This window comes from Pinus tabuliformis, chromosome 6 (assembly GCF_031772625.1).
Source record: "Pinus tabuliformis cultivar Carrire ecotype Pingquan chromosome 6, CPIR1, whole genome shotgun sequence".
In the NCBI taxonomy this organism is placed as follows: Eukaryota; Viridiplantae; Streptophyta; class Pinopsida; order Pinales; family Pinaceae; genus Pinus; species Pinus tabuliformis.
In genome coordinates, this window is record NC_142292.1 from 849,078,255 (window position 1) to 849,105,344 (window position 27,090).

Genomic DNA, 27,090 nt, shown 5'->3' on the forward strand with positions numbered 1-27,090 from the left:
ATCCCGCAATCGGACAGCCCACGATCCTCCTTTCCACCTACCCGTCCGATAGCCTCTTAGATCGAATCTCCACCATTCATTTAAGAAATCAAATGGCTGATATTGTCCCGATGTTGTCTATACCTCCCGTCAAAAGATCTCGATCGTCCGTGTGATCCATCCAATGGCCAACGTTCTTTCTCAGCTCCTGTTCAGTTTCAATGTATTTTTCAGTGTTTTCGGCCTGTTTTATGCGCGCAAAGAAGGAAGAGATGATCCAGTACTCAGCACGTTAAATCCTTAGCTACCTGCATTCATGTAACAACACAGCGAAGGACGAGAAGGACGATCTTTGAGTAGTTCAAGGATTGCAGCAGTTATTGAAATTCATGTGAATAATATTTCAGTTGTTCAGGAAGGACATCAAAGTACCAAAAGGCCGATTTTGTTCATTTAAAGCACTCAACTTGCAGCAAAAACTCATATCTAATTGTAAATGCGGTTGGTGGCCAGTTATGACCCCTCCATGCATGGGCTAGCAGAGATTTTTGTAAACAAACTCTATATATACCAAAAAACAGAATGTAATCAGGTTTATGAGTGTTATTATGCTGTAAGGTTCAACTTCTGGAGATTGTAACTACTGTGATACTGCAGCATCTGGTCTTCATTTTCATCTAATGCAAGCTTCTTTTGCTATTAATTGCTCACTATCCACTTCTTCTTCTTGTTCCAGGTTGTGCCTGTTTTTCATTTATTCATGTGTTGTTAATGTTTAGCATTAGAGGGGCTGTCATCCCACCTCTGTGTTAGGATTTAGCATGTATCACTGAATTTGTTTGCAGGTTTATGTTATTTTAATGCTAGAGAGCTATCACCCTATCTGTGTATTAGAAAACAGATTTACATACCTTTTAACTGGTTGCAGTTGACCATCACATGGTCTTGTGCATTCGCTGGTGTGATCAGTCTTCTCCATCATCACTTTTCTTTAAAACTGTGAGTAATTGGTGGTCTAAAGCCTTGTAGTCTGGGGGTGTTCACCCATGTCTAGGGTTAAACATAGTAGAAGTGGTTATCTGGCTTGAATATGCAGCATTTCTTTTATTCATCCACCATTTATCCAACATTTTGTTGAGTTTGTAATGTTCCCGAGCATCTCTGATATACAACCTAGGAGAGTTTCTTTGGGTGATAACAACTACTACTAAAAATATTTCCATAGAAATTAAATTAAGGTTTTAATAAAATTAAGTTGATATAGTGCATGATTTTTTAAGTTTTTCATTATTTTATTTTCTTTGACATGATTGATCCAAAATATAGGGTTAATATTTTACAAAAAATTAAGTTTTTTTTTATTTAGATAATTTCTTAAACAAAATACAATGTGATCAAATTTAATAGAAAGTTGGGGGTTGGGGGGAGCGGGGGACAGGGAGGGAGATAGTGAAAAAGTTGGAGAGGGAGAGAGAGAGAGAGGGTGATGGGGGGGAGTGAGAGTGAGGTGGGAAAGAGGGAGTGAGAGGAAGGAAGAGAGAGAAGGATAGAGGGAGAGACACAAAGAGAAATATGGAGTTTGAGGGGGGAGAGAGAGGGAGGAAAGAACAAAGACACATAGAGATAGAGGTGGATATAGAGAGAGAGGGAATGAGAAGGGAGAGATGGAGAGAGAGGAGAGATATAGGGAGATAAGGGGAAGGGAGAGAGATGGAGGCATAGAGATGCAGGGGAGAGAGAGAAGGAGAGGGGGATGGAGACAATGGTAGAGTTGGACATAAAGGAGAGAGAGAGAGAGAAATGGAGAGTGATTGGAGGGAGATATAAAGGGAGGTGGGAGAGAAGGGAGAGAGAGTAAGGAAGAGGGATATGAGGAGATCGAGATGGAATTGAAGGGGGGAGGAGAGGGAGGGAACAAGAAAAACATAGAGGGAGAAAGGTGGAGAGAGAGGGGGTGAAAAGGGATCCATGGAGACAGAATGAGGGAGAGAGGAGAGCAGGAGGAGAGAGAGAGAGAGAGAGAGAGAGAGAGGGGAAGAGAGGGAGGGCAGAGTGTGTATGTTTGGGGTGGGAGAGAGAGACATGTAATAAAAAAGAGACACAACTACAAATATAGATATTATGTAGTATTATATAACCAACGTAGATCCATATTAACCCCAGATCTATGAAGTGCTGATAGGGATCCAATCTCTTGAGGTGCAAACCTTCCCTAAATTTTTGCACTAAAAAACTAAATTTGCACCTCGAGAGATTTGATCCCTCTTTGCACTTGATAGATCCGGGTTTAAGATGGATCTAGGTTGGTTAATATGAAATTATAGTTTATATTTGATATTGTAGCCTTAAAAATTAAAATTTCTCTTCGAATTGGAAGTAGATCTAATTAGATTCAATGAATAGATTTTTAAAAAACACATAAAATAATTATTTTTTATTAAAAAATATATTTCTAAAACTACAAATTATTAGAGATAAATAATGCAAAGTTGGCTTAGCTATACACCATGTGAGGATGAAGAAGTGTTTAAGGACTGATAACATTTCAGTCAATCTTTAATAGCCTTTCAATCCTCTATCACTTGTAACTTTAGATTGATTGACACAATTAGAATGCCTAACATAAAAAACAGATTCATATTATTGTAGTACTTGTTAGGTAGTCGTATTTTTGTTCCTAGACTAAATTAGTCATTCATGTTAGTCATTTTTAGTTGTATTTCTTATTATCTAGTCATATATTTTAACCCGTGACTAAATTAGTGATTTATGTTAGTCGTTTTTAGTTGAGTCACTTAAGATTGGTCATTTTTGTAGTATTTCACTTGGAAAAGTTGTGGTGACTAACAATTTTAGTCACCTAGTGACTAATTTCTCATTTTCTAATAGTGACAGCTACAGATGTGATGTCATCGATAGGCCTAGTTGCTTCATGACCTCTACTAAAATGAGGTTCTTTTATCTCCTTTTATCGATAATTAACTACAGTAGAGAACCCTTCACCCACATCTATGAGTGGAAGAGCCGTTCCCCCTCCTCTAGATCTTCAAGTTCATTATTCTAAATCTTGGTGGTGGCCATGGTGGCAAGTGGGTTCCGTGTTAATGATCTACTTCCCTTTTTCATTCCCATTGTTAGATTCTAACTTAGAGTCGGAACATGCATCTGATTCGGAAGCCTTCAGCTCGATCAACAGTCACTGCTTGGCTTGACACTCACTTGTGTTGTGAATGGAGCTCTTATGGAACTCACACAATTTTCTTGTGTCCTTCTTTGTCTTTAGGGTGTTTCTCTTTACTTGTAGCTTCGGTGGGTTATCATGGGTTTCCCCACCTTGGATTTGGCCTTTTATTTGTGGTTTGGGGTTGCCTTTTCCTTAGTTCAGATTCATAGATCCAAAGTCTCACTTCTTCTATTTAAACTTCTACTCAATCTTCAGATCATTTCAGTATGTTGTGTTGAGCAAGTCAATTTCCAAGAACTCCATCTCGTCCTACATATAATTGTGCAGGCAGTCATGGTACTTGAGTACCAAATTGTGCTCAGAATTCTTGATACACAATTTTGTGTGGAGGGTATGGAAAACATTTGTGAACTCTGGCACATCTTGGTCCCTTCCCTACTGTAGCATGGTCCACTTTGTGTTTTTATCTTCATAGCTCCCGATAGGGTGGTATAGTTCCTTGTTGTCATCTCAGAAAGAATCCCAAGTGGGTGCAGCTGAAAAACAGTGAGGATTCCCTCTCATCCTTTTGTTTGTAGTAGGTTTCCCACTAGTCCTTGAAGTGTGGGGCGGCTTTAAGAAGTGAAAAAGTAATATTTTCTTGATTGGAAAATTCATGAATTGAAAAGTACCCTTCCAATAGAATCAACCAATTATCTATGGCGTTTGCATCTATATATCCCTCAAATATTGGAATGTCAAAGTTATCTTGTACCTTAAAGGAAGTGCCCCCTTGAGAGTGGCTACTGGATGAAGATGTGTCGCATGTGGGTAGCTGTCAAAGGATTTGGGCAAAGTTATCCATCTCCACATTCCTTTGTCACTCAATGTCTTCCTCGAGAAATATTTTGATAGGATCTCCTACCCCCTCATATTTCTTTTCTTCCATCATGGGAGGTCATCAAGGTTTGTGAGGCTGGTTTTGCAAAGGGTCAACCAGATCGAGCCCTAACTCCTTATATCTTGACCTCGTTGGGGACATGCAAAGAAAAATGGAGAAAGAGAAGACTTCTCTAATACCACTAATCTGAACTTAAACAAGAATCCAACAAATTACAAATATAACCATAAATAAAGAGACGCAACAGAAATAACGTTTCACTTCATTAATATCAGAATACTGAAATATGCTTACAAATAGAATGGAAATAAAGTAGCTTGGGCAATGGTAGCTTATCTCTGAGAAGAGATGCGGCGGCTACCTCAACTATGTTACAAAGAGGCTCAAAGGCCTATTTATTATTGAACAACAAGGTAAAACCATAAAAAACAAAAACCCTAACCCTAGGAGATGGAATGCCAAGAGTTTGTGGACCCCTTTAGGGTTAGTTGGGCAGCCAACTTCCTGAGGTCGTAATTTGGTCATATTATCTTTGTTTTGCGTGTACGATACCTTGTTGGAAATGTCTCTCTGAGTACTACATGATTTGCAGTAGGCCCCCCCCATGGCTATGGGCCTATTAAAGACCTCAAAAAAAAGTTGCTTCGGGGATCAAAACTGCTCCGGAAGTTCAGGATCAAAAAAACTACTAAAAATAGTAAACGCTGAAAGAAATAATCAAAACTGACTAGAAGTCTAGGTGGAATAGGCGGGTGGCCACCAATATCCACCTGGATCATCGAACACGTTCATTCAAGGGAAGGTAATATGTAGAGCTTATAGATCCATCCTTGGCTCTTATTTTTGTAGGTCAGTGCCATTATAACCAAGCCCTTATCCAGGTTCTTGACTTTTCTATTGTTTTCTTAGATTATTAGTTACCCTAGGGTTATAGGGAGTTTGAACAGTTTTGAGGGCCACTGTGCCTTCTAAAAATTGTAGTCGAGTTAACGTTTTTCGACCATATTTTTATGGTACTTGTAAAGGAACTCTCATTCCTATCATGTTTGAATTATAACTATTTTGTTGTAAAAAATATATAACATGACTTCCAGCCATAATTGGAAATAATTCTTTCTTTGAAATTTGTATATCTTTTGTTAATAGATTGGTACTCGTCCATAAACCCTAGCTGACAACTTATAATGATGGTTTGTGTACTATTTAATTTTTCCATTATGAATGTTCCTCTCGCATGCACTTATTACTAGTTAAGTAAATTGTATTTTTGTTTTCATCAAAAGTTTCTAATTCATACTCTATCAAAACTTAATGTTTCTCCTCATCTATATATTTCTTTTGAGTTTTATTTTTGAAAGAATTAGGAAGTAGTAATTCTAGCTTGGGTTACAGTTGGTATTTAATATGCATGAGATCTTATATAAACCTTTTATAACATGTCCATATTATTTCTGTTGTATTTCAACGATTCTGTGTGCCTTATGGTATTTGTTTCTATCACACAATATCGACTATTATATGGTGATTTATGAGAGTTTTCATTAGCCATAATCAAGCTTATTGTTCTTAATTGGTTGTAATTATTAATTGCAAGTAGTTCACAATACTTGGTTATTGGTTTTAAAAAGATTATATTCATGCCCAATCTTTGTGTTTATTTAAATATGGTTGGCATGGACTATTCTAGGCTAGTTGGCCCAAGCTTACTTTGGCTTGGAACTAACCCTTATACAAAATTTTATTTTTAATGCAACATTGATTGTGTTATGCTAACTGGCCCAAGTCAAGTTCCAGTCTTCTAACTGACCCTTTTGCATGGGTACAATTTACTCAAATATATAACAGAATATAAAGTTCTTTGTTTCCTTGCAAACCTTAAATAATGTAACTTACATAACATTATTTCTCACATTTTCCACTGCAATGTCATATAGAAACCATTTAGAAATCATACTAAAAGTAAATAATATTTTATAACAGTAAGTTCCACTTATCTATTTTTTTATTTTCGACTAGATAAATCAACCACGAAACTATAGGGCTTACAATGTTCCTGCCAACATGAGTATGAGCACCTCTACTGAAACGCCCCCCAAGCCAACTTCATATCCAGAACAATTTCAAATCAGTAACCTTCACAGGTTCACCCAAGACCACCTAATCCCAACCAACTTCAGTCTAGGGTTTCAGATAAAGTTCCACTAGCCAACCAACTCAAGAACTTTATAGTTGATAGCGTCCTATCTCCCTCTACAACATCCTATTAGAGGTTCAATTTCACAATCTCACTGCTCAAGAGTGCATCAGGTAATGTCTATCCCCTCTTGGCTTCTTTTTTCCCATTTGAGATGTTTTATATTTAGGGAGAGGAGTTTTGGCAATCAATTTCCTCTGTCTATAACTATCTTCAACTATTTTGGAATATGAAACTCACTACAACGTTACTTTCCCTGTAATTTATGCCCGCCTATTTAATTTGTTTTAATATAATTAAAACATTTATGTTCGTAACTTATTCTCATATGACCCTTTAGCATGGTCCATATTCTACCAAGTAACTCTATAGAGTAACTCAAGTGTTTAAACCTTTACCAAGGGGTATTACATCTTGCCCCCTTGAGCGAAACACCATCCCCGATGTTTCCTAGCCTTTGGAACAAACTGGGATATGTTTCTCATGTGCAATGCTCATCTTCCCATGTAGCTTCTTTCGGGATATAATTATTTCATTGAATCTTATCATGGGTAATACTTCACTCTAATAACATTATTTATTTTCCAGACAAACATGCACATATTCTCAACCACGAGTACACTTGTCCCATTCATCCTACATCCAAAATTGTCATGGTTGTCATTAGTTTTCATCAATAATTCTTTAAGCAAGATATATATATATATATATATATATATCACTTCATGTTTTATTATAGGAATCATAAATAATATTTATGTACCCCGCAAGAGTCACTAACATGCATCACAACTAATCAAGTGTTAACAACCTACACTCCATGAGAGTTAGAAGCATCTCTGTAATCTTATCAAAAATAGATATAAATCATTTTTACTTACTGAGTGACTATGCCATTTTACAAGATCCCACCATGTGGTGCTACTATAATTCCATACCATGGAAGTAATAATTCCATTTGCACTATTTACATACAAGTAATAATATTTCATAAACCATTTATTGTTCTCATCTTTTATGATAGATTGCAACTAGTGTACTGTCATACTTGGTATAATTATCATGTTTCCATTCTAACTTCAAATGTTACATATATATTCATCACGCTTAAGTAAGTTTAGAGTAACTTCCTTTTGTATGCCTTGTCCAAGGCATCTACATTGTTGTCTATTTGTCTGAGTAAACTTGGTTAGGTCCATGTTGGGCTATTTTCTATATCTTTTAGCACAAAACCTCGTGTTCACCTTGAAACATTATTTTTATTTTATCCTTTTTCAGCCTTCTTCACAGGTTTGTTTATGAGATTTATACACAATTTTATTCCTAAGCACAACCATGAAAATTTTCCTTTTATGCTCATAGGCGTCTTGACTATCTCACACCCACTATGTTACTATAGGATAGTTCTTTCCTGCATATCAGTTCACAACTTGTTATTCACTCTTTCAACAGCAGGGTACCTTAATACATTTGACATGTAAGGTCTTGTAAACTTCAATAATAACAATTTTATCCCAATATGAGAATAACAAAATATCTTATCATACCAATTAGATAGTAATCTCCTTCTTCTTCTTCTTTTTATTTATTTATTTAAGCTCAAGGAATATTTTCTTACCTTGTCCACCATATGGCTCACAAACCAATAATATATTCTTCAGATACCATCATATATTCATGATATCGAACATGAAACACAACTTACCATTTCCACGACAATATTATCTTTGACATTGTTCAACTTGTTCTAATCTTGTCCACGTTAGTTACCTTCCGATATTATCATGTAAAATATTAATCAGGGTTTCTTAATTCAGTCAGTTTTTCCTTATTTAATCCCTTTCCTTCTATTTGTTTCCCCAATAAACCATCGAGGTTTAAAGCACAAATTGTTACCAAAATAACTATTATGACAATGCAAGGGCACAACCTAGAGTAATACGGGCGCGTTTAAAATCAATAAAAGAAAACATGAGTTTTACATCACCAACCTTACAATGATGTTTGACACACCTTACCTATGATTCTTGAGGTTGATATCCCTTTCTATTATGTAAACTATTGATTAAGGTGTCTGGAGGTTACATGGGGTCCTTTCCCATTGCATCTTCCGCACATGTTAATTACCTTAGCACATAATATTAGTGTGGTGATCTTAACATAATGACTTTATAACCATGATTTCCCACTAACCAATTATTTAACGACAATTAATTTGTGTCTTCTTAATGGTGTTGTACCCACCAACATTTAGGGGATCACCCTGGTATGAAGTCCCAACTAGACCTCACACCGTTTGGTGTGGGAGTCCCATCCAGGATGATGGCTCGGTTTCCATTATCTTAAATGTTTGCCTCGACTCTTGCTTGTCAGCACATGAGAGTGGTCTGCTTTGTCTTCAAGTAGCAAGGTTCGTGTGCCTAGTGATTGATAGTGTTACTTTTATCAAGGTTCTTTCACAGAAGAGAGGAAGGGTCGGAGTGAGTCCCAAGTCGGATGGGGGGAAACCCAAATTTGTTAGGAACACACAACACAATAGGACATGCACAGCTTCCGGAGGAGAAATCCACACGAATGAGGCAGCCACAACACACAAGGGAAGATAGCACATACAACGCTGAGTTGGTAATCCACACGAGTGCGACTATCATTATAGCAAGTTTAAGTGAAATATTTTGTCTCATGTCTGGGAGGTGACCAACATGGGTAGGACAACATTAACAGAATATACAACACATTTTCATTAATATATATGTATTATAACAGTTGAATGAATCCAAGTGTTAAACATAGGTTAAAACAATATGCATTACAAGTGTTCAAGACGAATCTTACAAACAATTACAACACACGTGTGAAAACGTGTTGGCCTATTAGAAGGCTTATGAATTAAACAAAAGTTCCAAGACACATCGATACACCATACATCACTAATGTCATGAGTGTGGCTTTGAAGCCACTTCTTACTCCTCAAAGAAAATATTACAGACTCTCAAGGCTATGTTGGAGGAGCCAAGCTGAAAAATTCCTTTGCATGTACAAATGAGGGGGTATTTATAGCCAAGGGTGAAACTGACCCTTATGACTGTTTGACTTCCCTCATAACTGTTTGACCTCCATGAAATTTCAACTTTACATGACTCTTCATATGACAAGTGGGTCTCTTGGACTTCCACGTTACATTACATTGATTAACAATATGGCTCACAGTAGACATATAAACGGCATGACTCATGACAAGACTCGACAAGACAATGCTGGTACGTTCATGTTGCTTTTGGTGTGCATGTAAAGTTGCAGTGTTGTTGGGTGATGGATATCCTCATGGTGTGTCACAACCTCACCTCCGCATGGAAAGGTGTGCGGAGTCTCCGATGGTCGTTAGGTTCGCTTGATGTTGCATTGGCATGTTACTCCTTGCTTTTATGTTGGCATTCTTGACATGTTCATCTATTCACAAAAAGTGCATGTTCATCCATCTGTCCATCCACAAACACATATTTGCATGTTTGTTCATCCGTCTATCCGCAAACACATCTTTGCATGATCTTCCATTCACGAGCACATCTCTTTTCATGCATCATTTGTTTGTCCATTCGCGAACATGTCCTTCTGCATGTACTCCCTTTGTTCATCCCATACGTCGTCGCACCATGTTTGTTTATGTACCTGTATCTATAGTCACTCATGATGAGACAAAATCAAATCCATAAACCTCCTATTCTACCATGATTCATGATCATTTCGAATGTAAGCAACCGGGAGAGAATACAAGGTTACGAAACTGCCTAAGGAAGGCTTTGAGTAGGATGGAGGCTCCAGGCACTACTGGTGAAAATTTCATAGAAGTCACTAGGAGATGGTGACAGGCAATCCGGATTGATAGTGACTCTCTATGGGGTCTAGCTCGGCTGTAGGACAAATATGCACAATTTTTGGGAGGAGCAGTCTGGGCTACAGGAAGGTTGGGCAAACAAAATCTATACAATTTTTGGAAGGAGCGGGCAATGGGAGCTTGGCAGAAAAACCGTGCAATTCCTGGAGGGAACTGGAAGCAGGCTACCAGGAGCTTGGCAGCAAAAACTGCGCATTTCCTAGAGGGAACTAGCAGCGGGATGTTGGGAATTTATACTGGGAAAAATTGCACTAATATTGGGAGGTTGGCCTACTGATCACCTTTGCGTAGTTTCTGAGCTGAGAAGACTACTACGCAGCAGAGGGCTTGCTCATGAAATCTGCCTAGTTTTCTGTGTGAACAGTCAGTTGCCTAACTGGTTGGATGGTTGGAAAAACTGCACAATTTTCTGAGGGAGACAGGGACGAGCACTGGGTGTCTGTTTGGCCTATATATGCAATTTTCTCAGTCAGTGGAGTGGGCATGGTCTGCAGCCTCTACGCAATTTTTGAGGGGATTCAGTCTTGGGGTGACTGATGGGTCAAACTCTCCGTTTACCAACATGAGGATTGATTGATCAGTTTGCAGGCAGCGCAACTTGAAATGACTTGTTGGGTGCTTCTGCGTTGTTCTGGGTGATAGTCAATCAAGTTGATGGTGAGGTGAAGGTTTGGCTATTAGAGGTTGATCTGGTCGTCAAAACTTAAGTGAAATGACTAAGTGTGTGAGCAAGTGAAAAGGCGCATACGCAAACTTGCAGACACAAACTTACATGACTTGACGCAGATACAATTCAAACCATTCGGACACACATACTCAACATGATTGACCGACGGTGCAAGTTGATAAGCACGACGCTTTTGATTGATCATTGGATGACCGCGACGATGCTTGCGAGACAGTGTATACGACTCCTTGTGTGAGTGCGACGGATTTTTACATAGAGAACACAACATGTATACATGAAGCGGAGCCCTTGTGCATGACAAGAACATGGTCGCAAGCGAGACATTATTACCAACATGAAAAAACTGCCTGTTGAATGCTTAAGTGAGGTGGGTGTAAGGACTCACACGAGCTCACAGGGTGAACCCGAGTGCATGCAAACATCAAGTAAAACTCTCAAAGGAGGCTCTAAAATTGGACGTGGGCCAAAATTTTGGAGAGTGTTGCAGCCACTATAACACTTGGTGACACACTAGTAGAACTCCATCTTCTATGTTTTGGTTCATTGACACCATAGGGCTTTGGTCTTTTGGGGAGTATTGAATTGGTGTGCAATTTATTTCATATTCCTCACTTAACCCATGGATAGACAAGGTTCACCTTTTGCAAACTCAGTCAAACACAACAAAAGTTCAGCTTGATCACAAAGCTTCAAAATCGGGAAGGGTAGTTTGGCTGGGTAGTTTGGCTAACGAGTTGAAGATTTTTAGAGTAAAAGTTTTCATCTATAGTATTGCTCCACTGCCAGCAAACCTAGATAGTACCCGGTAGAGTCATCCAAGAACACACACATTGCTCCACTGCCAATGAGCCTAATCAATACCCCAGTGGAGTTGCATGCTTCACCTCTTGGCATAGGAAGCCTTTCTCTTCTTTCACCTTTGTATTTTTTAAGAGATCAGTGCATAGGCACTTATTTACTTTTGGGGTAAAAGAGGGATCTCGACTTATTGAGAGAAGAATAGGTTGTTCCTTCAGAGAAGCATGTAATACCTCTAACATAGGTTTTCTCATTTATATTTTCTACTTCTCCATTTCTACTAGTTGGGTTAGCTTGAACACATAGAGCTGAAGGATGAGTATAGGCATGGGGCTTCCTAGTGTGGACACAGGTTCATGGTTGGACCAAAAATCCCCTTGCAGATGGCTCGTATTTTCCATCAAGACTTCATCGGCCGAAGGTTATAACCAAGTATAGAGAAGATGGACACAAGACTGGCCAAGTGCTGCAGTGTCACAAGTCTCTTCATATCTCAGCCACATACTCATTCAAAAGCCAAAACTCAGTAGATGGCAGCACTTATTTCCAGAAAACAAAAATAGTAAGGTATTAAGCAAACCAAACAAAACGAAAACAAAAATAGTAAGCAAAGCAAACAAAGTGAAAACAACAAGAAGCAAGCAGACTATGTACATGGCATGGGGCATGGCCCGACCTATTGGAAATAGTGTTTGAGATCTTGTTCGTTGACAGGAAGGTTGTCAATCTTCCTGTCAAGTGATTACAGATGGTACGTGTGGGCCAAGCTTCTGAAGGAATGTGTACAGACCAATCCCCAGGGACTGGAACTTTGTATGCTTGTCTTTGTCTTCATGGGATTTATCCCATTTCAAGACCAAGTCACCAACATCGAAGTTAGCTTTCCCTGCAGACTTCTTATCGAACCATCTGATCTTGATACAGTTTTGGTGGTGTAAATATTTTTTTCCTTTCATCCTCTTTTCCTGAAGCTTGTGGAGTGTACCCATCCTATGTTGGACTAGCTATAAAGGCTTGCCTTGGGATTCTTGGGATAGCTGAAATGCCAGAAAGTAGATATTTGGTGGTAGGATGGGCTCTTTTCCATAGACTAGGAAATATGGTGAGGTATTCAGAGAGGGTTTGGGTGTTACACAGTCAGCCCATAATGCATTCGTCAAGGCGGAATGCCAGTTGCTCTGCTCAAAGTAAATAGTCTTTTTTATTATGCAAATGAGGTTTTTGTTCATGGATTCTATGAGACCGTTTCCTTGCAAGTAGTAGTTAGATGATTGTTTCAGCACAATACCATTTTGTAATGAAAAATCATAAACTTTCAAAGACAAAAAGTACGTTGCGTTATTAAAAACAAGTGATAGCATAACGCTGAAGCATAAGATGATGCTCTGCTAGAGAAAGCTGATGACCTCCTGGTTGTTCACTTGCTTGAGCGGAATTGCTTCTGTCTACCACGTGAAGTAATCAGTTGCAGCCATAATATAGTGGTGTCTTTTTTACGAATGTGGGAAAATCTCCCCAATGTGTCTACACCCCATTGTTGGAATAGTTTGGTCACTGCAACAGGGTGTAGTGGGGTTGTTGACCTTCGTGTTTTATTGACGCATCACTGACAAACTAGGCACTTGTGGGCATAACCATGTGCATCCTTGAATAATGTGGGCCAGTAGAAACCAACTCACATAACTTTGTGTGCAGCGGTGTTTTTTGCAAAGTGACCCCCAGTAGGTTTGTCATGCAGATCTTGTAGTACCTTCTCTCATTCATACACCTCCAAGAACTTGAGAAAAACTTTATTGTTGTGCTTCTTTTAAATCACTTCATGCACCAACTGATATGTTAAAGCTTTGAGGCACAAATCCCTCTTCTGTCTGATGGAAAAGTGAGAGGGTACGGTGTCGTGTTTAAGGTATTGGCACACATATGTGTACTAAAAGGTTTCGTCTTCAATGAGTGTTGCTCACACTACATCATACATTTCAACTTCCTTCTCCCAACTGGTGATCTCTTCTTCCTCCTCCGTTGCATGTACTGCTTCAACTGCAAGTCTGCAGAACCCATGTCCTTTGACAGTATGATCTGGCTTGATGTCAAGATCATATTCTTGCAAGCCTGTCATCCAGTTTGCACATCATTCGCCTAGTTCTTCTTGTACAAGTAGTGTGTGGACTTCTGGGTAACCGACGTAGACTATGCAATGGTTCTTCAACAAGTAGGGCCTGAAGTGTTTCACCACCTTGTAAACTGCATATGCTTGTTTGTCAACAATGGGGTAGTTGAGTTCGGGTCCCTGCATGCTTGTGCTCATGAAGGAGATGGGATGTCCATTGTTCATCTTGTCCTTCTGAGTGAGTATTATAGAGAGAAAATTATCAGAGGCGGAGGTGTATAGCAGGAAATCCTTTGGGAAGTCTAGGTTGTAGAGTGCAGTTGGTTCTGCAATAGCCTACTTGATACAGGTGAATGCATACTTCTTCCTCTTTCCCTAGTTGTATACTGTATCCTTCTTAATCATGTCATGCATGGTGACTATCTACGCATAATCCGAGATGAACTTCCGAAGGAATTTTATCTTGCCCAAGAAGGACTACATGGCTTTCTTGTTAGCTGGGTGAGGGATCTCTGTAATACTCCAGACCCGATCTGGATCAACCTTGATCCCACTTTCGGAAATGATGTGTCCAAGAAGGTTCCCCTCAGACACTGTGAATACGCTCTTTTTGGGATTCAAGGAAATCTCATATTTCTGGCATCACTCAAAAAATTTCTTCAAATGGCATATGTGGTCCTCACATTTCCTTGAGAACACAGTCACATCATCGAGGTATACCACTATGCTCTGTCTGATGAGTCTGTGAAAAGTGATGTCCATGGCATGCTGAAAGGTTGTGCCTGCATTTACAAGCCCAAATGGCATTCATCTGTATGCAAACATACCCGACTTGGTACAGAATATAGTCTTGAGTCTGTCAAGTTCTACCACCAAAACCTACTTGTATCCTAAAAAATCGTCGAGTAGGGAAAAAATTTGTGGTCGAGATATTTTTTGCAAAATGTGGTCCATAGACAACATGGGGTAGTTGTCTTTATCTAAGGCGCAGTTCACATTACAGAAATCAACACATAATTGGATTTCTCTTGACTTCTTGCATACATGAACAGGGTTTGAAACCTACGTGGAATGATGAACTTTGCATATGATCTGTGCATCCAACAACTTGGTGAGCTCTTTTTGTATGAGAGGTTCAAGTGACAAATTTACTCTCCTCAACTTCTATTGATATGGCTTGACCCCTTCTTTGATTGGAATGATGTGTTGGATTACCCATGTGTCATAGGTTTTTAGATCATCGTACATACACTTGAATACATCCCAGTACTATTTGACCAGGCAGACAAATGCTTGCCTCTCTTGCTATGTGCAACATGTACCGAGATTAATGAACTTTGGATCTTGTTCTATTCCCAGGTTGATCAGTTTTTGCATCATGTTGGAACTGTGGGTTTTGTTGTTCCTTGGCCCCTGAAAGCATTCTTGCAAGTAATAGATATTTTCTAGATGCCACTCCCTTAGGGATGAGGTGGCCTTTATTTCTACCAGTTTCTACTTGGAGAGATCGCTCATGCTCGTCTTCGTCTATTGTTGCATCCTTGAAGGTGTCATCGTTGGCCATGAAATGCAGTATCTATTGATCATCATCAAACACACGTAAGTTAGTTATGTTATCTGGGATAGATGGTCTACACAAAATTTCAATAGTAAATCTATCCCTAATCTGTGACATCCTAGAGGTTGCATTTATCAGAGCATTGGTAGCTGCATTACGTGTACGTGGTACAAAAGTGATGTTAAATGCTTGGAAGTTACAGATTAGTCACCATAACTCTTGCTGGTAACTTTTGAGATGTGGTGACAAATAGTGAATGGTGTTACGTACCTGTTGTACTACTATCTCTGAATCACCTACCACTTTGAGCATGACCACGTTGAGGTTGATGGATTGCAAGCCCAACACGAGTGCTTCATACTCGGAAATTTTGTTCGTGCACTCGAACTCCAAGAGACTCAAAACCAGATGCTTCATGATATTTGGGCCGATCAAGACACACCTGACTCCTAAGCCATCATGTGTCTTTGATCCATCGAAATACATGGTCCACAACTCACTTGTACATGGACTGTTTGATGTGCTTGCACTACTGCTACTGTTGTTGCTACTTCTACTACTACTATTGGTACAATGTATTGTACATGCTTCATTTCCATCAGTTGAGCAAGGAAGGAGACCCAACTGCATTTCTGGTGGGGTTGGAGCTAGTCGTGTAGGATAACACCCCAGCATTATTTCCAGGAGGCAGTTGCCAAACATGAGTTCTGAGAAGGCCAACGGTTCATTTTCGCCATTGATGGGAGTGACATTGTGCCTCATACACCTCTCGGATAACACCTATATTTGATTGTTTTTACCCTTGTACAGAAGCCACATGTATGACCAATCTGTAGCAAAATATTCATTCAGCTTGTTGGACCAGTATCTGCTAAGTAGTAAGCCATATGCTTCCCATATGTCCACAACAACAATGTTGATGCATTCGTGGACTCGATCATCATGAGATAAACAGATGATCACATCTCAAAGTTCACCAATGGATGGTACAGATGTTTGATCAAGTTGGATGATTTACTTATATGTCTTGCTCCATTTCGCATTGATCTTCTTGGCAATGGAGAGTGGCATGAGGTTGGCTACCACATTAGAATCAACCAAGCAGTTGTGCACATTACATTTGAAGATATCAAATGAGAGAAGGAATGGGGGAAAACTTGAGTTTTCTTCTTCCATCTGGAGTGTGTTTCGCAGAGTTGAAAGTGATCTGGGTGTTGTGCTTGCTCCTTTGCTGGTAGAGGTAGCATTGTTCGTTGCCGTTTGTCCCAACATAGCAAGATATCCCACTAATTATAGATCTTAGCTAACTTGAACAAACTGATGTTCGCACGAGTTTTCTTCATGCCATCCACAATGTTGTAGTCCAGAGGGGGTAGACTAACCGAGATGTCTAGGGTAAGACTGATGTTCATGTTGTCCGATAGAGTTTCTACAGTTTTCTGCTCATGGACGTACTCTTGTCCCTCGCTGTCTTCCCGGGCTTACTTTGTGTTTTCTTCTTTGGGATGGTAGGTGGATCAGCCTTCCTCATTAGCAGTATTATCTTTTCTTGTGGTTCCCCAAATGTAAGGGGATCCCCTTTACTCCTGAGATTGTAACAGTCATTTTTCTTTTGGGGTTGTTTCTAGGTGTTCGTCTTCAGCGCTACTTGCGAGAACTAATACATGTTTACCACATGCCCAGAACTTGATGCCTCATCAGGTGTAACATCTTCGTCATTATTTGTATCTCCTAGTTGTTCCTACATAATTTTTTCCACATCAAATGTGCAACTGCATACAAAGCGTGTGACTTACTTCTAGTATGAAGAAGAATTCTCTGGGTGGCCATCTTTTTGAAATGAAAAAAATTCAGGATTTGTGCACCAAACGAACTAGAACACAGAGCTCTGTGTAGCTTTTGTAGGGTCCAGATCATTGCTACTTGATGAAATGCTTCCTTGTCTCTGTCTGGGTGAATGGTTTCTTGCAGACGTGTCTTTTTTTCGTTGTTTAAGCTCGGACACTTCTGTTGTTAAGTTCTTGACGAGGCAAGTGAGGGTTTCAATATCGCTTGTTTCCTTGTCTCTACCTTTCCTCACCACCACCTGGGACTTCCTACTCATGTCTTTAGAGTCCTTTGCTGGTTCATCATCCTTGATGACTCCAAATGCGCGTAGGTATTTCTCAACAACAATAGCCTCTTAGAAATTTTCCAGTAATGTTGGTTTCACAACTCGCTTGACAAATTGCGCAATGCTAGTCGACAGTGCGGATGTGTAGTAATCAATAGTTATGGAGTCATGAGGTTTCATGTCCACTGCAAACTTGTTCAATATGCGCGTAAACCTCTAATTGAAGTCTTTTACCTTTTCTTTCCCCTCCATCTTTAGGCTTCCCAATTCTTTTAGTAACATGGCTGGGGTCTTCTCATTAGAAAATTTTTCAAGGAACATGCCTTTGAACACACCCCAATTCTATATGGAGTTAGCCAGAAGGTTGTGATACCATGTAGCTATGCGACCATCCAAGGTACATGGAAACAATATACATGCTACGTCAGTGTACCGTACCTCAAGGGTCTGCAGTTGTAGGTAGAAGTTGCCCAAATGGTCTTTTGCCTTCACTATGCTATCAGGGTTGAACTTGATGCTCATTCTCTCCACCTACTTTTGCATCTTGTACAAATCACTCGGGAGATCCAATGGTCCCTGAGTCATCCATTCTAGATTTTGGTCAGCCATTTCTTCTTCCTCTTTGTCCTGCTCCTCTTCTTCAGAATCTGACAGTTTTAGCTCTAAGTCTGTTGGTTCGTCTCCACCTCTGCCTCCTCTACTGCCTTCCCCTCACCTCCTGTACTGGAGTCTGAGCCCAAGATCATGAGGTTGTCTCTTCTCCCTATCGAAATATCAGAGGCTCCTCTCCATCTTCAACAACTTCTGCCATACCTTCAAGTGTGGCAAGAACTTCTTCTTCCAGTGATGATACAACAACCCCTATGGGAGTGGTTTTTGTCTTCCTTGATGTGTATGGAAGATGTTGTATGCATGGGATTAATCTGACTAATTTCATGAACTGGTGGGTGATAGGATGGACAGAGTGAAGGTGATGATATGGAATTTCATGTTTGGTCCGGGGAGGTGAGAAGTAACCAACTGCAGAGTCGCCCGTAGGTGAGGGGGAGTGCAAGTTACTGCCTTGACCAGATGGTTGATGAATGATTCTGAGAGGATGTTTAGCCATAAACAATTGGTTTCCCTCCTTCTAGCGCCATAAATGTTGGCGATGTTGGACCTCCCAACATTCAAGGGATCACCCCGGCATGAAGTCCCAACTAGGCCTCACACCGTTTAGTGTGGGAGTCTCATCGGTATGATGGCCTGGTTTCCATTATCTTAAATGTTTTCCTCATCTCTTGCTTGTCAGCATAGGATAATGGTATGCTTTGTCTTTGATTAGTGAGGTTCGCATGCCTAGTGATTGATAGTGTTACTTGTGTCAAGGTTCTTTCATCGGAGAGAGGAAGGGTAGGAGTGAGTCCCAAGTTGAATGGGGGGAAACCCAACTCTGTTAGGAACACACAACGCAACAGGACATGCACAGCTTCCGAAGGAGGAATCCACATGTATGCGGTAGTCACAACACACAAGGGAGGATAGCATGTACAACACTCAGTGGACAATATGTACGAGTGCATGGTCATTATAGAAAGTTTACGTGAAATATTTTTTCTCATTTTCGGGAGGTGACCAACATGGGCAAGAGAACGTTAACAGCATATACAACAAATTTTCATTAATATATATGTATCAGAATAGTTGAATGAATCCAAGTGTTAAACACAGATTAAAGAAACATGCATTACAAGTGTTCAAGACAAATCTTATAAACAGTTACAACACATGTGTGAAAACGTTCTAGCCTATTAACAGGCTTCTAAATTAAGCAAAAGTTCCTAGACACATCGATACACCATACATCAGTAACCTCATGGGCGAGGCATTAGAGCCAATACTTACTCCTCAGATAAAATATTACAGACTCTCAAGACTATGTGGGAGGAGCCAAGGTGAAAAATTCCTTTGCATGTACAAATGAGGGGGTATTTATAGCCAAGGGTGACACTGACCCTTGTGGCTATTCGACTTCCATAACCTTTCAACTTTACATGATTGTTCATATGAAAAGTGGGTCTCTTAGACTTCCACATTACATTACATTGATTGACAGTATGGCCCACAATAGACATGTGGACGACATGACTCATGACAAGACTCGACAAGAAAGTGTTGGTACGTTTGTGTCGTTGTTGGTGTGGATGTCGAAATACAATGTTCCTGGGCGATGGATGTCCTCATGGGGTGTAACAGCCTCACCTCCGCATGGCAAGGTGCGTGGAGTCTTCTATGGCCATTGGGTTCGCTTGATGCATGCTTGATGTTGCATTCACACGTTTCTCCTTGCTTGCATGTTGGCATGCTTGATAGGTTCGTCCATTTGCGAAAAGTGCATGTTTGTCCATCCATCCATCCATGAACACATATGTGCATGTTATTCCATCCGTCCATCTGTAAACACATCTTTGCATGATCTTTTGTTCGTGATCACATCTATTTGCATTCGTATTTTGTTTTTCTATTCACGAACATGTCCTTCTGCATGTTCTCCCTTTGTTCATCCCATCCGTCATTGTGCCATGCTTGTTTGTGTACCTGTATCTGCGGTCACTCATGACGAGACGACATCAAATCCATAAACCTCCTAGTCTACCATGATGGATGATCGTTTCGAATGTAGACGACTAGGAGAGAAGACAAGGTTACGAAACTGCACAAGGCAAGCTTCAAGATGGGATGGAGGCTCCGGGCACTGCTGGTGTAAACTGCTAAGAAGTCACTAGGAGATAGTGACAGGAAATTCGGATCGACAGTGACTATCTGTAGGGTCTGGCCCGGATGGAGGACAAATCTGCACAATTTTGGGAGGAGCAATGCGGGCTGCAGGAAGGCTGGGTAGAAAAAATCTGCGTAATTTCTGGAACGGGTGGGGAGCAGGATATTGGCAGAAAAAACAGTGTAATTCCTGGAGGGAACTAGCAGGAAGTTTTCGGGAGCTTGGCAACAACAATTATGAAATTCTTGGAGGGAACTGGTAGCGGGTTGTTGGGAACTGCTGGTGGGGAAAACTACACTGATGCTCAGAGGTTGGCCTGCTGATGACCTCTGTGTAGTTTCTGAGCTAAGAAGACTACTGGGAAGCAGAGGGCTTGCTCATGAAATATGCGCAGTTTTCCGGGTGAGTAGCTGGCGTGCTGATGGTGGGCTGGCTGGAAAAACTGTGCAATTTGTTGAGGGAGATAGGGATGGGCATTGGGTATCTTTCTAGCCTATTTGTGCAATTTTCTCAGTTAGTAGAGTGGGCATGGTCTGCATCCTCTACGTAATTTTTGAGGGGAGTTAGTCTTGAGGTGACTTTCAAGTCAAACTCTCTGGTTGACCAGCAAGAGGATTGATTGATCAGATTGCGGGAAGTGCATCTTGAAATGACTTGTTGAGTGCTTCTACGCTTTTCTGGGTGACAGTCGATCAAGTTGATGGCGGGGTGAAGGTCCGGCTGCTAAAGGGTGACTTGGTCATCAAAACTTCAGTGAAACGACTAAGTGTGTGAGTGAGTGAAAAGGTGCATATGTGAACTTGCAGACACGCATTTAAATGACTTGATGATGAGATGACTCAAAACATCTAGACAAACATACTCAACATGACTGACCGATGGTGCAATTCAACAATCTCAACGCTTGTGATTGATCGTTGGACAACCACGAAGACGCTTGCGAGATAGTGTATACAACTCCGTGTGTGAGCATGACAGATTTTTACACAACGAACACAACATGTACACATGAAGCAAAGACCTTGTGTATGACCAGAACATGGTTGCAAGTGAGACATTGTTACCAACATGCAAAAGCTACTCGTTAAATGGTTAAGCAAGGTGGCTATAAAGACTCACACGAGCTCACTAGGTGAACCTTAGGGCATGCAAACATCAAGTAAAACTGTCAAATGAGGCTCTGAAATTGGAGGTGAGCCAAAATTTTGGAGGGTGTTGCAGCCGCTGCAACATGTCTATATAAAAGTCACTTAAAAGTATTTAAGGTACTTATATAGGGTAATATTTTTTGTGCGAAATTTACAATTGCATAAAAAGGTGAATTCCCTAGACCTAGTGGACTGGTCTAAAACAACAAAAGACAAAGAATATGGAATTTTACTTAAAGAAGTGAGAGAACGGGAAAGAGGACTACCTCGAATCTGTAGCAAGCTTCTCGTTCCTCCTCACTTGTAAGCTTCAAGTGCTATAATTAGAACTCGCACACACAACTGAAGCAAGCAAAAGATCTACAACAACCAAGTAGCATAATCTAACATCTATATTCAATGAATCAGCAAGGCATTTTAATACACGAGTGCAAACATGAAACAACACACATAGGGAAAAAAATACTCTTTGTATTAATAGAACTAATAGAGAGATTACGGTCATAAATAGTAGCTAATCTTATAGAAATCTCCACAAGTTAACTTGTCATTGCTTTCCACAAAGCACATCTAAATATCAACCCTAATGCATGTAGATTATGGCTCCTTTAGGTTCAAGGCAACAACATAATGGCACAAGCAATCTCCAGAATCCAAACCTGATGCTATGGATGGGAGTAAATTTATAGGAGAATGGTGGTAGTTTAGGCTTTACCATTATGGGCTTGAGATCCACGTATGATGGGAGGATGAGCTCAAGGGATAAGTGGTGAAGTATCCAAGGTAATATCAGATATGATTCAAGTTCTTATCCATGGTAAATAGTTAAAACAACCCTTGGAAGCTTTTGGAAGATGAAGCTTCAAAATATTTTTTAATTTTCTTGAATTTCTAGAATCAGTGCACCTGCAAAAAGGAGAAACAAGTGCCAACCAATGCTGGTGCAAAAGGGAGAAACTAGCACTGAAAGAAGGTGGCTAAAGGGACAGGGTGTGTTAGGCCAAAAACATTTATTTTGAAAAAACAATCCTAGAAACTCAGTGTTTTTGGAAATGTCATGCTTAGGGATTTATGAAGGGATGATGAAAACATGTTCACATATGTTGATTCATCCAGTTTGTAAGCCTATTGACCAAATGTGACAAAATGGCCTATAACAGATTGCCTACTAAAGTAAAAATTCTGAAATGAGAGTGTTGGGCCGCCAAATTAACATCAATTTTCACTCCATTTTCACCTTTATCCTCATTTTGTCACCTCATTTCATCATATTATCATTACATAACCCTATATTTACATTACCATATGAGTTTATATTTTCATTTTCCAAAGTTATTAATTTCATGTATTTAGAGTGAATTTATGATTAAAAGATAGAGAAATAACATGTATTTGTTTATACCTAAAAGTGGCTTGAGTTTTATGACGTGTAGATCATTTGGAAGTTTCCAAGGCACCCTTATGTGGCCTCCCAAGATCAAATTCGAATTTCAACTCAAGAGGTGGACCATATTCCAAGGAGAAAGATGATGGAGATTTTGATGTGTCATGGGATTTGTATCTAGTATTTAGGGATAAGTTGAGACAAGTATGGGTCTAGTAGATATTTAAGGGATCTACATTTATTGAGTAGATATCCCTAATTCATGTATAAATAAGAGGAGCATCCTTCAAAGGAAAAGAGGAGGGAGAGAAAACAATTATCAGTTATTCATTAGCACCAAATTTATGATTGTTCATTCAACATGAATAATATCATTTTCCCCAAATCATGAGTTATGAGTGTTGTTTGATTCTTAAGGTGTGATAGTTTTTCATGTGTGCTCATTGAGGAATGGAAGGATCCCCATATTGAGATAAGTACACTTTGTTGTAAAGTAGTGTTGTGAATATACTAATTTTAATTATGATGTTCATCTTATTTCTTTTTTGTAAATACTTGTAGATAATTTTAGTATGAATTCATGTTGTGACCATGTTTTGTTGTGTGAAGGTTGATCTCCTTTCAGTAGCTAGTTTTGATGTGAGAAGGAAAATCAAGTTCCTAAGTTAGGATTCTCTTCTCCATGAGCTAAATTAAATTGAAATAAGATTTACTTTCTCATATGCTTTCCTAGATTAAATTTATGTGAATGTTGATTCCCTTTCATTATATAGTTCTTATGTGAGAAGGGCAATCAAGTCCTCCTAAGTTAGGAGACTCTTCTCCATGAGCTAAGAATTGAATTGAAAACAATATTTACTTGCTTTCATTTATATGCTTTCTTTCTTGCTTTCTTAGGTGTTTGGTAATGTTATTATAGGAAGATTGTAGAAGGACAATCAGGACTCTTGAACAAGAGACTCTTCTCTATCTTCTAAAGTAAAATAATTCCATTGATCAAACATTCTTTTTATGCTTTCATAAAATAGATCTGATAGTTTAGATTTGTAATATGCATTTCCATTCTAAACAAACTTCCTACACCTGTTTCATCTAAGGTCCCATATATTTTGGTTTGCTTCTAAGTTTACGATACCCCGGATTGATAAATTAAATGACAGGGATTTAGCAGACAACTAAATTGCCCAACATTTTGGCGCCGTTGCCGGGGACACAAACTTAGATGTAAGCTAGTTAAGAAGATTGTTTAGGAAGAATTTGTAATTAGGATCATTTAGGGTTAGTTGCATTTAGGAATTTTCATTTAAGTTTATTCTCATATAGAAAACATAGAAATAGAACACAAATAAAAAGAACCCCATTCACTAAAAAAAAAAAAAAAAACACAATAAAAACAATGAGTATAAGCTTGGAACAACTCGCTCAGATCCTAGCAAGTGTTAGGATCTCCTCTTCTTGCGAAGAAGAGATCTTGACAGCAGCCAAAAGCTTAACTACTCCTCTAGAAGAAAACAATGAATTAACATTTGAAGAATCATCCTGTATATCTAATGATGAACAATTATTTGAACAGGAGAATGAGGAGGACGAAGAGAAGTTGCAACATGATCTGAATCAGAGTGGAAATCACGCCTATGAAAGCCTTATCGACAAGTGGTTTTGATGGTTTCAAACAAGTACGAGGTTAGATCGATTTTGTCTTTGTTTCATTAGATCATACTCACAAAAACGAGATTCAATCATCCTTGTATATTTTCATTTTAAAATTGGGAAATTGAAAATGAATATATTTTTACTACTATTGCGTGAATGGTTACACTGGAAATTTAATTACACGTAATAGTTTGTAATCTTCAATTAGCATAGAGTTGGTAGGATCATATTTTATGTTTCGAATAAGTATGCTCTCCTCCTGCGTTTTCACACGATCTCGAGGATCAGAAAGTAGAATGTTTATAAATGTTTTCAGGGTTTGCAATATAGTTGTCTCCATTTGCTAAAAAATTTCATCCTAAATCAATAAATTTTCCGTATTGTTTTAGGATTAGAATAAAATTTAAATTCTTTAAAAGAAATGATTTTAAAACAATATAAAAATTTAAAAAAAAAAAAAAAGATTTTGATTTTAACATAAAAACTCTTAGGAATAAATTCCTTTTTATTTTTATTTATTTATTTAACTTTATTTTGATAGTAACATAAACAAACTAGGAATAGAAATAGTTAACAAAAAAAAAATTGATTTATTTTAGTTTAAAAAATAGAAAATAAATTAATTAAGAAGAAAACAAAATAAATCCATTTTTTTAAGTTAAAAAAAATGAAAATAAAAAAAAAAAATAAATTGGTTTTAAAAAAAAAGCATTTTTAAGTTAGTTTAAAAAAATCATTAGAAAATAATTTCAATTAAAAAAAAAAAACAGTGGGCAGTACCGATACGTTCAAAACAGTGTTATACCTGACCAGTGAGTTCATCGTTATCGCATTATTGCAGTAGCGAGATTGATTCATTTCATTTATAATGATTGCACTCGAGTTCATTTCGACTTGTGGCAGGAGCAAGATTTTGTACCTCACAATTGGGTCATTTCTATGGGGAACTGTTTGGCAGAAACTCTTGTGCGGTAGCAGCAGTCATCTTAGCTCGATCCAAACGGTCCAGTGCAAAGGCAGAATACCGAGCAATGGCCTCCACAACTTGTGAACAACTATTGATGAAAGATCTTTTCTGTGATTTGATTTCACCACGCAGCTATCAATTTAATTGCAGCGCATAACCAAAATTGTGTCACCGTCAAAGTCTATACTGACATTCATAGAGAGAATGTGAAAATTCCGTTAGATTGTTAGTCACACCATCATCTAAGGGAACCTCACATCAAGTTAATCAAGAAGATTATGACAAAAAAAGGGGGTTTAAATTCAAACAAATCAAAACCAACTGCTATCATTCTGTTGCGGCTTATTTTGATCCAAAACTTTGATTTCTCCAACATGAGAAATCTCCAGCTCCAGAATTCATTGAAAAATCGGCAATGTAGGTGAAGAGATCCGGCTACCGCAAATTCTTTTATGAAGGTTTCAACTGCCCACGATTTTTCACGCGGTTTTCGTTATTCCGCGATTTTGGTGACTGGTTTCAAGATCATCGGAAACCCTAAACCCGAGGATGAAGTATTTGTCACGACGGCAGCAGGAGCAGTGGGAATGGTTGTTGGGAAGCTTGCCAAAATCCAATGTTGTAGTGTTGCTAGTAGCGCAGGTAGCGACCAGAAGGTTCTGAAGCAATGGCCGTGGAAATTTATAATGATGAGGATGCAAGGAGTGTAACTGACGACGAAGGGTATTCTACAACTCCTAGTCTTGTTTCTGCTCCCGATGAACCCCTGCTGAAAAGGCCGTATTTTCAACAGCTTGCTGACGATGCGAATCGAACATGCGACCTGGCTTGAACGATGGCCATGTCTGAGAGAGTTGAAGTAAAAGATTTAAAGAACGACATTCTCAGGTATTGCAGGCTGCATTTGCCTTCTTACCGTGTCTGGTGTGTTCGAATTGAGATGGAACTGACTGGAATTTTGCCTGATCAATATCGGCATCGCCATGGACATGTGTTTGAGGCACTTGGATTTTCATTCGCCACGCCGCTGCTGATTGAACTGAACTTTGACTCCTGGAACATGGAAAAGGACTCCAGAAGCGGGGAATCTTTAGGGAACGCCCTGCAAGGAGTCTCGGCATGTCATGAAGGCGTGGATTCCAAGGAGGGAGGGATCCAGATAATGATAATGATGAATTATTGGCGTGCGAGGACAACATTTTCGTGAGGCTTTTGCTATTTATTGGAAGTCGTCTAAACTCGTTGCTAAAACGGTGTATTGTCTGCAACAAAGAGCTCCCATTCGCCATGTCCAAGCTCTGTAGTTGCTCTGGTGAATTATGGCAGGTTTCATATTCCATTTTATGCAGGAATAAGATTTAGTTTAATCTTTATCAAGTTTTTATCGATATTTTGGCTCACAGTGCGAGTAAATTGCAAGGATACAAAACCAGATCGTCCAAATTAGATTTAATTATGTTTTGAAAAAGAAAAAAATATCAAATCTTTGGTGGTTAACAGTGGGAGCCAGTTGTAAATATAGCAACGAGATTTGTAAAGATGGTAGGAAGATTTGAGAAAGGAATCGATAGTTTGGTTGGGAGTGGAGTCAATTGTAAAGATATAAAGATTACAGATAGTATAAATTAGAGTTAGAGTTAAATATGTTTGAAAAAAGTATCAAACCTAATTGTAAAGATGGCAACCCGATTTGAGAAAGGAATTGATCTTGATTTCAAACCTGCTTTTTCCATGACTCCCTCCTCTTAATTGAAACAATAGATCGAACCAGAACATGCTCATAG